The 12,149-nt window shown below is 45.9% G+C and overlaps 1 protein-coding gene and 6 non-coding genes across 8 annotated transcripts in view; 1 reads left to right on the plus strand and 6 right to left on the minus strand.

Annotated features, from left to right (window-relative positions):
• LOC130092435 (uncharacterized) overlaps window positions 1-12,149 on the plus strand; it is a 48,486-nt gene that overhangs the window by 18,103 nt on the left and 18,234 nt on the right. The gene's annotated exons all lie outside the window — the stretch shown is intronic.
• Window positions 838-909, minus strand: trnag-ucc (transfer RNA glycine (anticodon UCC)). Its single transcript has one exon. It is a non-coding gene; the product is annotated as a tRNA-Gly (tRNA).
• On the minus strand, window positions 2,959-3,030 carry trnag-ucc (transfer RNA glycine (anticodon UCC)). Its single transcript has one exon. It is a non-coding gene; the product is annotated as a tRNA-Gly (tRNA).
• Window positions 7,806-7,877, minus strand: trnag-ucc (transfer RNA glycine (anticodon UCC)). The gene has a single exon. It is a non-coding gene; the product is annotated as a tRNA-Gly (tRNA).
• trnag-ucc (transfer RNA glycine (anticodon UCC)) lies at window positions 9,331-9,402 on the minus strand. The gene has a single exon. It is a non-coding gene; the product is annotated as a tRNA-Gly (tRNA).
• trnag-ucc (transfer RNA glycine (anticodon UCC)) lies at window positions 9,931-10,002 on the minus strand. The gene has a single exon. It is a non-coding gene; the product is annotated as a tRNA-Gly (tRNA).
• Window positions 11,453-11,524, minus strand: trnag-ucc (transfer RNA glycine (anticodon UCC)). The gene has a single exon. It is a non-coding gene; the product is annotated as a tRNA-Gly (tRNA).

Below are 12,149 nucleotides of genomic sequence, written 5' to 3' on the forward strand. Positions count from 1 at the left end.
TGGTCGGGGGGCGCTGATCGGGGGCGACTACCTGTCTCTGCAACTCCTCGTTAGTATAGTGGACAGTATCTCCGCCTGTCACGCGGAAGACCGGGGTTCGCTTCCCCGACGGGGAGACCTAGTCCTTTACTGCTGCCCAAAGACCCATGCAAAAGTTTTGCTCCAGCCACGAGTTAAATGAGGAGTTGGCCAGGGGCCCCGGACGACTGTTTTAACGACAGCTTGAGAAAAAGGCAATGCGTTGGCCGGGAATCGAACCCAGGTCAACTGCTTGGAAGGCAGCTATGCTCACCACTATACCACCAACGCAGGCGGTTGGGCATAGACTGGATGCCGCCTTGTGCGGTCAGCAATAATGCTGGCAACACATTAGTAGCTGGCAGGAACCGAAACTCTCTTTGTCTGGGCCCGGCACTGGAAAAAAACGCATGAACTTTTTGACCGGACCTACCAGGCTCTTTATTAAAAAAGCAAGCTCTCTAATTTAATAACGTAACCCGTTTTACACAGACACTTCATATTTAAATGGTATTAGATGATTTGTTTGGCTTCACTGGCTTCTGTGAAGCGATGACCTAAAATGACGCATGAGGCCGTTCCTGGTCGGGGGGCGCTGATCGGGGGCGACTACCTGTCTCTGCAACTCCTCGTTAGTATAGTGGACAGTATCTCCGCCTGTCACGCGGAAGACCGGGGTTCGATTCCCCGACGGGGAGACCTAGTCCTTTACTGCTGCCCAAAGACCCATGCAAAAGTTTTGCTCCAGCCACGAGTTAAATGAGGAGTTGGCCAGGGGCCCCGGACGTCTGTTTTAACGACAGCTTGAGCAAAAGGCAATGCGTTGGCCGGGAATCGAACCCGGGTCAACTGCTTGGAAGGCAGCTATGCTCACCACTATACCACCAACGCAGGCGGTTGGGCATAGACTGGATGCCGCCTTGTGCGGTCAGCAAGAATGCTGGCAACACATTAGCAGCTGGCAGGAACCGAAACTCTCTTTGTCTGGGCCCGGCACTGGAAAAAAACGCATGAACTTTTTGACCGGACCTACCAGGCTCTTTATTAAAAAAGCAAGCTCTCTAATTTAATAACGTAACCCGTTTTACACAGACACTTCATATTTAAATGGTATTAGATGATTTGTTTGGCTTCACTGGCTTCTGTGAAGCGATAACCTAAAATGACGCATGAGGCCGTTCCTGGTCAGGGGGGCACTGATCGGGGGCGACTACCTATCTCTGCAACTCCTCGTTAGTATAGTGGACAGTATCACCGCCTGTCACGCGGAAGACCGGGGTTCGATTCCCCGACGGGGAGACCTAGTCCTTTACTGCTGCCCAAAGACCCATGCAAAAGTTTTGCTCCAGCCACGAGTTAAAGGAGGAGTTGGCCAGGGCCATACTAGGGCCATTTTTCCACCACATTTTGAATTTTGGGTGCATATTAATTCTGCTGGCATTTTTTGCCACCAAACCCTGATAACATTAAGAGAAACATAAACGACAAAACTAACAGTTTTCTATATTGTTTTTCGTCATTGGAAAGAACAACATTTTTGGCTTTAAAGCATGATTTAAAAAGAAATGTGGCAAATGTTATACAAAACATATACCGTCATTAATTATCATTTGAATATTGACAACATTAAGCTACATTTGAAAACATAATTGTGTATAAAGAGGCATGCTGTTTTGACCAATATTAATCTCTCTAGATTTAAAGATAGTCAAATTAACTATAACAAACAGGTTAAACAAGCCATAGCTTACTTTTAGACGTGGTGAATGAAGTTCGACTGTTCGAGGTTGTGATGGTCGTCCGATAACCCTTGCCAGTTATTATGCGTACAAAAAATCTTCTTGCATGAATATGGTCATTTTCTAGTGTTTATATCCAAAAAGATACGATGCAGGGAGATGTTTTTGTATTTAGCGCGCTCAGCGCGATGTAGGCTATTTCTGGACTTGTGCAGCGTCACGCAATCGCGCAGAATCTGATGACGTCAATGGTTCCGTTGCTTTCATTTTGTTTATCAATGGATGTTGCGATGATTTATATAAAAATGTATATCAAGTCATTCTCGAGTCATACAGTTCAAGTCAAGTCAAGTCTCAAGTCATTGGATCTCAAGTCAAAGTCAAGTCGAGTCATTTTTTTAATTTAGTCAAGCAAGTCTCAAGTCCTTAAATTTGCGACTCGAGTCTGACTCGAGTCAAGTCATGTGACTCGAGTCCCCCATCTCTGCCTATACTGCTGCCCAAAGACCCATGCAAAAGTTTTGCTCCAGCCACGAGTTAAATGAGGAGTTGGCCAGGGGCCCCGGACGACTGTTTTAACGACAGCTTGAGCAAAAGGCGATGCGTTGGCCGGGAATGGAACCCGGGTCAACTGCTTGGAAGGCAGCTATGCTCACCACTATACCACCAACGCAGGCGGTTGGGCCTAGACTGGATGCCGCCTTGTGCGGTCAGCAAGAATGCTGGCAACACATTAGCAGCTGGCAGGAACCGAAACTCTCTTTGTTTGGGCCCGGCACTGGAAAAAAACGCATGAACTTTTTGACCGGACCTACCAGGCTCTTTATTAAAAAAGCAAGCTCTCTAATTTAATAACGTAACCCGTTTTACACAGACACTTCATATTTAAATGGTATTAGATTATTCGTTTGGCTTCATTGGCTTCTGTGAAGCGATGACCTAAAATGACGCATGAGGCCGTTCCTGGTCGGGGGGCGCTGATCGGGGGCGACTACCTGTCTCTGCAACTCCTCGTTAGTATAGTGGACAGTATCTCCGCCTGTCACGCGGAAGACCGGGGTTCGATTCCCCGACGGGGAGACCTAGTCCTTTACTGCTGCCCAAAGACCCATGCAAAAGTTTTGCTCCAGCCACGAGTTAAATGAGGAGTTGGCCAGGGGCCCCGGACGACTGTTTTAACGACAGCTTGAGCAAAAGGCAATGCGTTGGCCGGGAATCGAACCCGGGTCAACTGCTTGGAAGGCAGCTATGCTCACCACTATACCACCAACGCAGGCGGTTGGGCATAGACTGGATGCCGCCTTGTGCGGTCAGCAAGAATGCTGGCAACACATTAGCAGCTGGCAGGAACCGAAACTCTCTTTGTCTGGGCCCGGCACTGGAAAAAAACGCATGAACTTTTTGACCGGACCTACCAGGCTCTTTATTAAAAAAGCAAGCTCTCTAATTTAATAACGTAACCCGTTTTACACAGACACTTCATATTTAAATGGTATTAGATGATTTGTTTGGCTTCACTGGCTTCTGTGAAGCGATGACCTAAAATGACGCATGAGGCCGTTCTTGGTCAGGGGGGCGCTGATCGGGGGCGACTACCTATCTCTGCAACTCCTCGTTAGTATAGTGGACAGTATCTCCGCCTGTCACGCGGAAGACCGGGGTTCGATTCCCCGACGGGGAGACCTAGTCCTTTACTGCTGCCCAAAGACCCATGCAAAAGTTTTGCTCCAGCCACGAGTTAAAGGAGGAGTTGGCCAGGGCCATACTAGGGCCATTTTTCCACCACATTTTGAATTTTGGGTGCATATTAATTCTGCTGGCATTTTTTGCCACCAAACCCTGATAACATTAAGAGAAACATAAACGACAAAACTAACAGTTTTCTATATTGTTTTTCGTCATTGGAAAGAACAACATTTTTGGCTTTAAAGCATGATTTAAAAAGAAATGTGGCAAATGTTATACAAAACATATACCGTCATTAATTATCATTTGAATATTGACAACATTAAGCTACATTTGAAAACATAATTGTGTATAAAGAGGCATGCTGTTTTGACCAATATTAATCTCTCTAGATTTAAAGATAGTCAAATTAACTATAACAAACAGGTTAAACAAGCCATAGCTTACTTTTAGACGTGGTGAATGAAGTTCGACTGTTCGAGGTTGTGATGGTCGTCCGATATCCCTTGCCAGTTATTATGCGTACAAAAAATCTTCTTGCATGAATATGGTCATTTTCTAGTGTTTATATCCAAAAAGATACGATGCAGGGAGATGTTTTTGTATTTAGCGCGCTCACCGCGATGTAGGCTATTTCTGGACTTGTGCAGCGTCACGCAATCGCGCAGAATCTGATGACGTCAATGGTTCCGTTGCTTTCATTTTGTTTATCAATGGATGTTGCGATGATTTATATAAAAATGTATATCAAGTCATTCTCGAGTCATACAGTTCAAGTCAAGTCAAGTCTCAAGTCATTGGATCTCAAGTCAAAGTCAAGTCGAGTCATTTTTTTAATTTAGTCAAGCAAGTCTCAAGTCCTTAAATTTGCGACTCGAGTCTGACTCGAGTCAAGTCATGTGACTCGAGTCCCCCATCTCTGCCTTTACTGCTGCCCAAAGACCCATGCAAAAGTTTTGCTCCAGCCACGAGTTAAATGAGGAGTTGGCCAGGGGCCCCGGACGACTGTTTTAACGACAGCTTGAGCAAAAGGCGATGCGTTGGCCGGGAATGGAACCCGGGTCAACTGCTTGGAAGGCAGCTATGCTCACCACTATACCACCAACGCAGGCGGTTGGGCATAGACTGGATGCCGCCTTGTGCGGTCAGCAAGAATGCTGGCAACACATTAGCAGCTGGCAGGAACCGAAACTCTCTTTGTTTGGGCCCGGCACTGGAAAAAAACGCATGAACTTTTTGACCGGACCTACCAGGCTCTTTATTAAAAAAGCAAGCTCTCTAATTTAATAACGTAACCCGTTTTACACAGACACTTCATATTTAAATGGTATTAGATTATTCGTTTGGCTTCACTGGCTTCTGTGAAGCGATGACCTAAAATGACGCATGAGGCCGTTCCTGGTCGGGGGGCGCTGATCGGGGGCGACTACCTGTCTCTGCAACTCCTCGTTAGTATAGTGGACAGTATCTCCGCCTGTCACGCGGAAGACCGGGGTTCGATTCCCCGACGGGGAGACCTAGTCCTTTACTGCTGCCCAAAGACCCATGCAAAAGTTTTGCTCCAGCCACGAGTTAAAGGAGGAGTTGGCCAGGGCCATACTAGGGCCATTTTTCCACCACATTTTGAATTTTGGGTGCATATTAATTCTGCTGGCATTTTTTGCCACCAAACCCTGATAACATTAAGAGAAACATAAACGACAAAACTAACAGTTTTCTATATTGTTTTTCGTCATTGGAAAGAACAACATTTTTGGCTTTAAAGCATGATTTAAAAAGAAATGTGGAAAATGTTATACAAAACATATACCGTCATTAATTATCATTTGAATATTGACAACATTAAGCTACATTTGAAAACATAATTGTGTATAAAGAGGCATGCTGTTTTGACCAATATTAATCTCTCTAGATTTAAAGATAGTCAAATTAACTATAACAAACAGGTTAAACAAGCCATAGCTTACTTTTAGACGTGGTGAATGAAGTTCGACTGTTCGAGGTTGTGATGGTCGTCCGATATCCCTTGCCAGTTATTATGCGTACAAAAAATCTTCTTGCATGAATATGGTCATTTTCTAGTGTTTATATCCAAAAAGATACGACGCAGGGAGATGTTTTTGTATTTAGCGCGCTCACCGCGATGTAGGCTATTTCTGGACTTGTGCAGCGTCACGCAATCGCGCAGAATCTGATGACGTCAATGGTTCCGTTGCTTTCATTTTGTTTATCAATGGATGTTGCGATGATTTATATAAAAATGTATATCAAGTCATTCTCGAGTCATACAGTTCAAGTCAAGTCAAGTCTCAAGTCATTGGATCTCAAGTCAAAGTCAAGTCGAGTCATTTTTTTAATTTAGTCAAGCAAGTCTCAAGTCCTTAAATTTGCGACTCGAGTCTGACTCGAGTCAAGTCATGTGACTCGAGTCCCCCATCTCTGCCTTTACTGCTGCCCAAAGACCCATGCAAAAGTTTTGCTCCAGCCACGAGTTAAATGAGGAGTTGGCCAGGGGCCCCGGACGACTGTTTTAACGACAGCTTGAGCAAAAGGCGATGCGTTGGCCGGGAATGGAAACCGGGTCAACTGCTTGGAAGGCAGCTATGCTCACCACTATACCACCAACGCAGGCGGTTGGGCATAGACTGGATGCCGCCTTGTGCGGTCAGCAAGAATGCTGGCAACACATTAGCAGCTGGCAGGAACCGAAACTCTCTTTGTTTGGGCCCGGCACTGGAAAAAAACGCATGAACTTTTTGACCGGACCTACCAGGCTCTTTATTAAAAAAGCAAGCTCTCTAATTTAATAACGTAACCCGTTTTACACAGACACTTCATATTTAAATGGTATTAGATGATTTGTTTGGCTTCACTGGCTTCTGTGAAGCGATGACCTAAAATGACGCATGAGGCCGTTCCTGGTCGGGGGGGGGGGCTGATCGAGGGCGACTACCTGTCTCTGCAACTCCTCGTTAGTATAGTGGACAGTATCTCCGCCTGTCACGCGGAAGACCGGGGTTCGATTCCCCGACGGGGAGACCTAGTCCTTTACTGCTGCCCAAAGACCCATGCAAAAGTTTTGCTCCAGCCACGAGTTAAATGAGGAGTTGGCCAGGGGCCCCCGACGACTGTTTTAACGACAGCTTGAGCAAAAGGCAATCCGTTGGCCGGGAATCAAACCCAGGTCAACTGCTTGGAAGGCAGCTATGCTCACCACTATACCACCAACGCAGATGGTCAGGCATAGACTGGATGCCGCCTTGTGCGGTCAGCAAGAATGCTCGCAACACATTAGCAGCTGGCAGGACCCGAAACTCTCTTTGTTTGGGCCCGGCACTGGAAAAAAACGCATTCACTTTTTGACCTGACCTACCAGGCTCTTTATTAAAAAAGCAAGCTCTCTAATTTAATAACTTAACCCGTTTTACACAGACACTTCATATTTAAATGGTATTAGATGATTTGTTTGGCTTAACTGGCTTCTGTGAAGCGATGACCTAAAATGACGCATGAGGCCTTTCCTGGTCGGGGGGCGCTGATCGGGGGCGACTACCTGTCTCTGCAACTCCTCGTTAGTATAGTGGACAGTATCTCCGCCTGTCACGCGGAAGACCGGGGTTCGATTCCCCGACGGGGAGACCTAGTCCTTTACTGCTGCCCAAAGACCCATGCAAAAGTTTTGCTCCAGCCACGAGTTAAATGAGGAGTTGGCCAGGGGCCCCGGACGACTGTTTTAACGACAGCTTGAGCAAAAGGCAATGCGTTGGCCGGGAATCAAACCCGGGTCAACTGCTTGGAAGGCAGCTATGCTCACCACTATACCACCAACACAGGCGGTTGGGCATAGACTGGATGCCGCCTTGTGCAGTCAGCAAGAATGCTGGCAACACATTAGCAGCTGGCAGGAACCGAAACTCTCTTTGTTTGGGCCCGGCACTGGAAAAAAACGCATGAACTTTTTGACCGGACCTACCAGGCTCTTTATTAAAAAAGCAAGCTCTCTAATTTAATAACGTAACCCGTTTTACACAGACACTTCATATTTAAATGGTATTAGATGATTTGTTTGGCTTCACTGGCTTCTGTGAAGCGATGACCTAAAATGACTCATGAGGCCGTTCCTGGTCGGGGGGGGGCGCTGATCGGGGGCGACTACCTATCTCTGCAACTCCTCGTTAGTATAGTGGACAGTATCTCCGCCTGTCACGCGGAAGACCGGGGTTCGATTCCCCGACGGGGAGACCTAGTCCTTTACTGCTGTCCAAAGACCCATGCAAAAGTTTTGCTCCAGCCACGAGTTAAATGAGGAGATGGCCAGGGGCCCCGGACGACTGTTTTAACGACAGCTTGAGCAAAAGGCAATGCGTTGGCCGGGAATCGAACCCGGGTCAACTGCTTGGAAGGCAGCTATGCTCACCACTATACCACCAACGCAGGCGGTTGGGCATAGACTGGATGCCGCCTTGTGTGGTCAGCAAGAATGCTGGCAACACATTAGCAGCTGGCAGGAACCGAAACTCTCTTTGTTTGGGCCCGGCACTGGAAAAAAACGCATGAACTTTTTGACCGGACCTACCAGGCTCTTTATTAAAAAAGCAAGCTCTCTAATTTAATAACGTAACCCGTTTTACACAGACACTTCATATTTAAATGGTATTAGATGATTTGTTTGGCTTCACTGGCTTCTGTGAAGCGATGACCTAAAATGACGCATGAGGCCGTTCCTGGTCGGGGGGGGCGCTGATCCGGGGCGACTACCTATCTCTGCAACTCCTCGTTAGTATAGTGGACAGTATCTCCGCCTGTCACGCGGAGGACCGGGGTTCGATTCCCCGACGGGGAGACCTAGTCCTTTACTGCTGCCCAAAGACCCATGCAAAAGTTTTGCTCCAGCCACGAGTTAAAGGAGGAGTTGGCCAGGGCCATACTAGGGCCATTTTTTCACCACATTTTGAATTTTGGGTGTATATTAATTCTGCTGGCATTTTTTGCCACCAAACCCTGATAACATTAAGAGAAACATAAACGACAAAACAAACGACAGTTTTCTATATTGTTTTTCGTCATTGGAAAGAACAACATTTTTGGCTTTAAAGCATGATTTAAAAAGAAATGTGGCAAATGTTATACAAAACATATACCGTCATTAATTATCATTTGAATATTGACAACATTAAGCTACATTTGAAAACATAATTGTGTATAAAGAGGCATGCTGTTTTGACCAATATTAATCTCTCTAGATTTAAAGATAGTCAAATTAACTATAACAAACAGGTTAAACAAGCCATAGCTTACTTTTAGACGTGGTGAATGAAGTTCGACTGTTCGAGGTTGTGATGGTCGTCCGATATCCCTTGCCAGTTATTATGCGTACAAAAAATCTTCTTGCATGAATATGGTCATTTTCTAGTGTTTATATCCAAAAAGATACGATGCAGGGAGATGTTTTTGTATTTAGCGCGCTCACCGCGATGTAGGCTATTTCTGGACTTGTGCAGCGTCACGCAATCGCGCAGAATCTGATGACGTCAATGGTTCCGTTGCTTTCATTTTGTTTATCAATGGATGTTGCGATGATTTATATAAAAATGTATATCAAGTCATTCTCGAGTCATACAGTTCAAGTCAAGTCAAGTCTCAAGTCATTGGATCTCAAGTCAAAGTCAAGTCGAGTCATTTTTTTAATTTAGTCAAGCAAGTCTCAAGTCCTTAAATTTGCGACTCGAGTCTGACTCGAGTCAAGTCATGTGACTCGAGTCCCCCATCTCTGCCTTTACTGCTGCCCAAAGACCCATGCAAAAGTTTTGCTCCAGCCACGAGTTAAATGAGGAGTTGGCCAGGGGCCCCGGACGACTGTTTTAACGACAGCTTGAGCAAAAGGCAATGCGTTGGCCGGGAATCGAACCCGGGTCAACTGCTTGGAAGGCAGCTATGCTCACCACTATACCACCAACGCAGATGGTCGGGCATAGACTGGATGCCGCCTTGTGCGGTCAGCAAGAATGCTGGCAACACATTAGCAGCTGGCAGGACCCGAAACTCTCTTTGTTTGGGCCCGGCACTGGAAAAAAACGCATTAACTTTTTGACCTGACCTACCAGGCTCTTTATTAAAAAAGCTAGCTCTCTAATTTAATAACTTAACCCGTTTTACACAGACACTTCATATTTAAATGGTATTAGATGATTTGTTTGGCTTAACTGGCTTCTGTGAAGCGATGACCTAAAATGACGCATGAGGCCTTTCCTGGTCGGGGGGCGCTGATCGGGGGCGACTACCTATCTCTGCAACTCCTCGTTAGTATAGTGGACAGTATCTCCGCCTGCACGCGGAAGACCGGGGTTCGATTCCCCGACGGGGAGACTTAGTCCTTTTACTGCTGCCCAAAGACCCATGCAAAAGTTTTGCTCCAGCCACGAGTTAAATGAGGAGTTGGCCAGGGGCCCCGGACGACTGTTTTAACGACGGCTTGAGCAAAAGGCAATGCGTTGGCCGGGAATCGAACCCGGGTCAACTGCTTGGAAGGCAGCTATGCTCACCACTATACCACCAACGCAGGCGGGTGGGCATAGACTGGATGCCGCCTTGTGCGGTCAGCAAGAATGCTGGCAACACATTAGCAGCTGGCAGGAACCGAAACTCTCTTTGTTTGGGCCCGGCACTGGAAAAAATACGCATGAACTTTTTGACCGGACCTACCAGGCTCTTTATTAAAAAAGCAAGCTCTCTAATTTAATAACGTAACCCGTTTTACACAGACACTTCATATTTAAATGGTATTAGATGATTTTTTTGGCTTCACTGGCTTCTGTGAAGCGATGACCTAAAATGATGCATGAGGCCGTTCCTGGTCGGGGGGGCGCTGATCGGGGGCGACTACCTTTCTCTGTTACTCCTCGTTAGTATAGTGGACAGTATCTCCGCCTGTCACGTGGAAGACCGGGGTTCGATTCCCCGACGGGGAGACCTAGTCCTTTACTGCTGCCCAAAGACCCATGCAAAAGTTTTGCTCCAGCCACGAGTTAAAGGAGGAGTTGGCCAGGGCCATACTAGGGCCATTTTTTCACCACATTTTGAATTTTGGGTGTATATTAATTCTGCTGGCATTTTTTGCCACCAAACCCTGATAACATTAAGAGAAACATAAACGACAAAACTAACAGTTTTCTATATTGTTTTTCGTCATTGGAAAGAACAACATTTTTGGCTTTAAAGCATGATTTAAAAAGAAATGTGGCAAATGTTATACAAAACATATACCGTCATTAATTATCATTTGAATATTGACAACATTAAGCTACATTTGAAAACATAATTGTGTATAAAGAGGCATGCTGTTTTGACCAATATTAATCTCTCTAGATTTAAAGATAGTCAAATTAACTATAACAAACAGGTTAAACAAGCCATAGCTTACTTTTAGACGTGGTGAATGAAGTTCGACTGTTCGAGGTTGTGATGGTCGTCCGATATCCCTTGCCAGTTATTATGCGTACAAAAAATCTTCTTGCATGAATATGGTCATTTTCTAGTGTTTATATCCAAAAAGATACGATGCAGGGAGATGTTTTTGTATTTAGCGCGCTCAGCGCGATGTAGGCTATTTCTGGACTTGTGCAGCGTCACGCAATCGCGCAGAATCTGATGACGTCAATGATTCCGTTGCTTTCATTTTGTTTATCAATGGATGTTGCGATGATTTATATAAAAATGTATATCAAGTCATTCTCGAGTCATACAGTTCAAGTCAAGTCAAGTCTCAAGTCATTGGATCTCAAGTCAAAGTCAAGTCGAGTCATTTTTTTAATTTAGTCAAGCAAGTCTCAAGTCCTTAAATTTGCGACTCGAGTCTGACTCGAGTCAAGTCATGTGACTCGAGTCCCCCATCTCTGCCTTTACTGCTGCCCAAAGACCCATGCAAAAGTTTTGCTCCAGCCACGAGTTAAATGAGGAGTTGGCCAGGGGCCCCGGACGACTGTTTTAACGACAGCTTGAGCAAAAGGCGATGCGTTGGCCGGGAATCGAACCCGGGTCAACTGCTTGGAAGGCAGCTATGCTCACCACTATACCACCAACGCAGGCGGTTGGGCATAGACTGGATGCCGGGTTGTGCGGTCAGCAAGAATGCTGGCAACACATTAGTAGCTGGCAGGAACCGAAACTCTCTTTGTTTGGGCCCGGCACTGGAAAAAAACGCATGAACTTTTTGACCGGACCTACCAGGCTCTTTATTAAAAAAGCAAGCTCTCTACTTTAATAACGTAACCCGTTTTACACAGACACTTCATATTTAAATGGTATTAGAATATTCGTTTGGCTTCACTGGCTTCTGTGAAGCGATGACCTAAAATGACGCATGAGGCCGTTCCTGGTCGGGGGGCGCTGATCGGGGGCGACTACCTGTCTCTGCAACTCCTCGTTAGTATAGTGGACAGTATCTCCGCCTGTCACGCGGAAGACCGGGGTTCGATTCCCCGACGGGGAGACCTAGTCCTTTACTGCTGCCCAAAGACCCATGCAAAAGTTTTGCTCCAGCCACGAGTTAAAGGAGGAGTTGGCCAGGGCCATACTAGGGCCATTTTTCCACCACATTTTGAATTTTGGGTGCATATTAATTCTGCTGGCATTTTTTGCCACCAAACCCTGATAACATTAAGAGAAACATAAACGACAAAACTAACAGTTTTCTATATTGTTTTTCGT

The sequence above is a fragment of the Rhinichthys klamathensis genome, unplaced genomic scaffold (assembly GCF_029890125.1).
Source record: "Rhinichthys klamathensis goyatoka isolate OS25496 unplaced genomic scaffold, OSU_Roscu_1.1 h1tg000176l_1, whole genome shotgun sequence".
Taxonomy (NCBI): domain Eukaryota; kingdom Metazoa; phylum Chordata; class Actinopteri; order Cypriniformes; family Leuciscidae; genus Rhinichthys; species Rhinichthys klamathensis.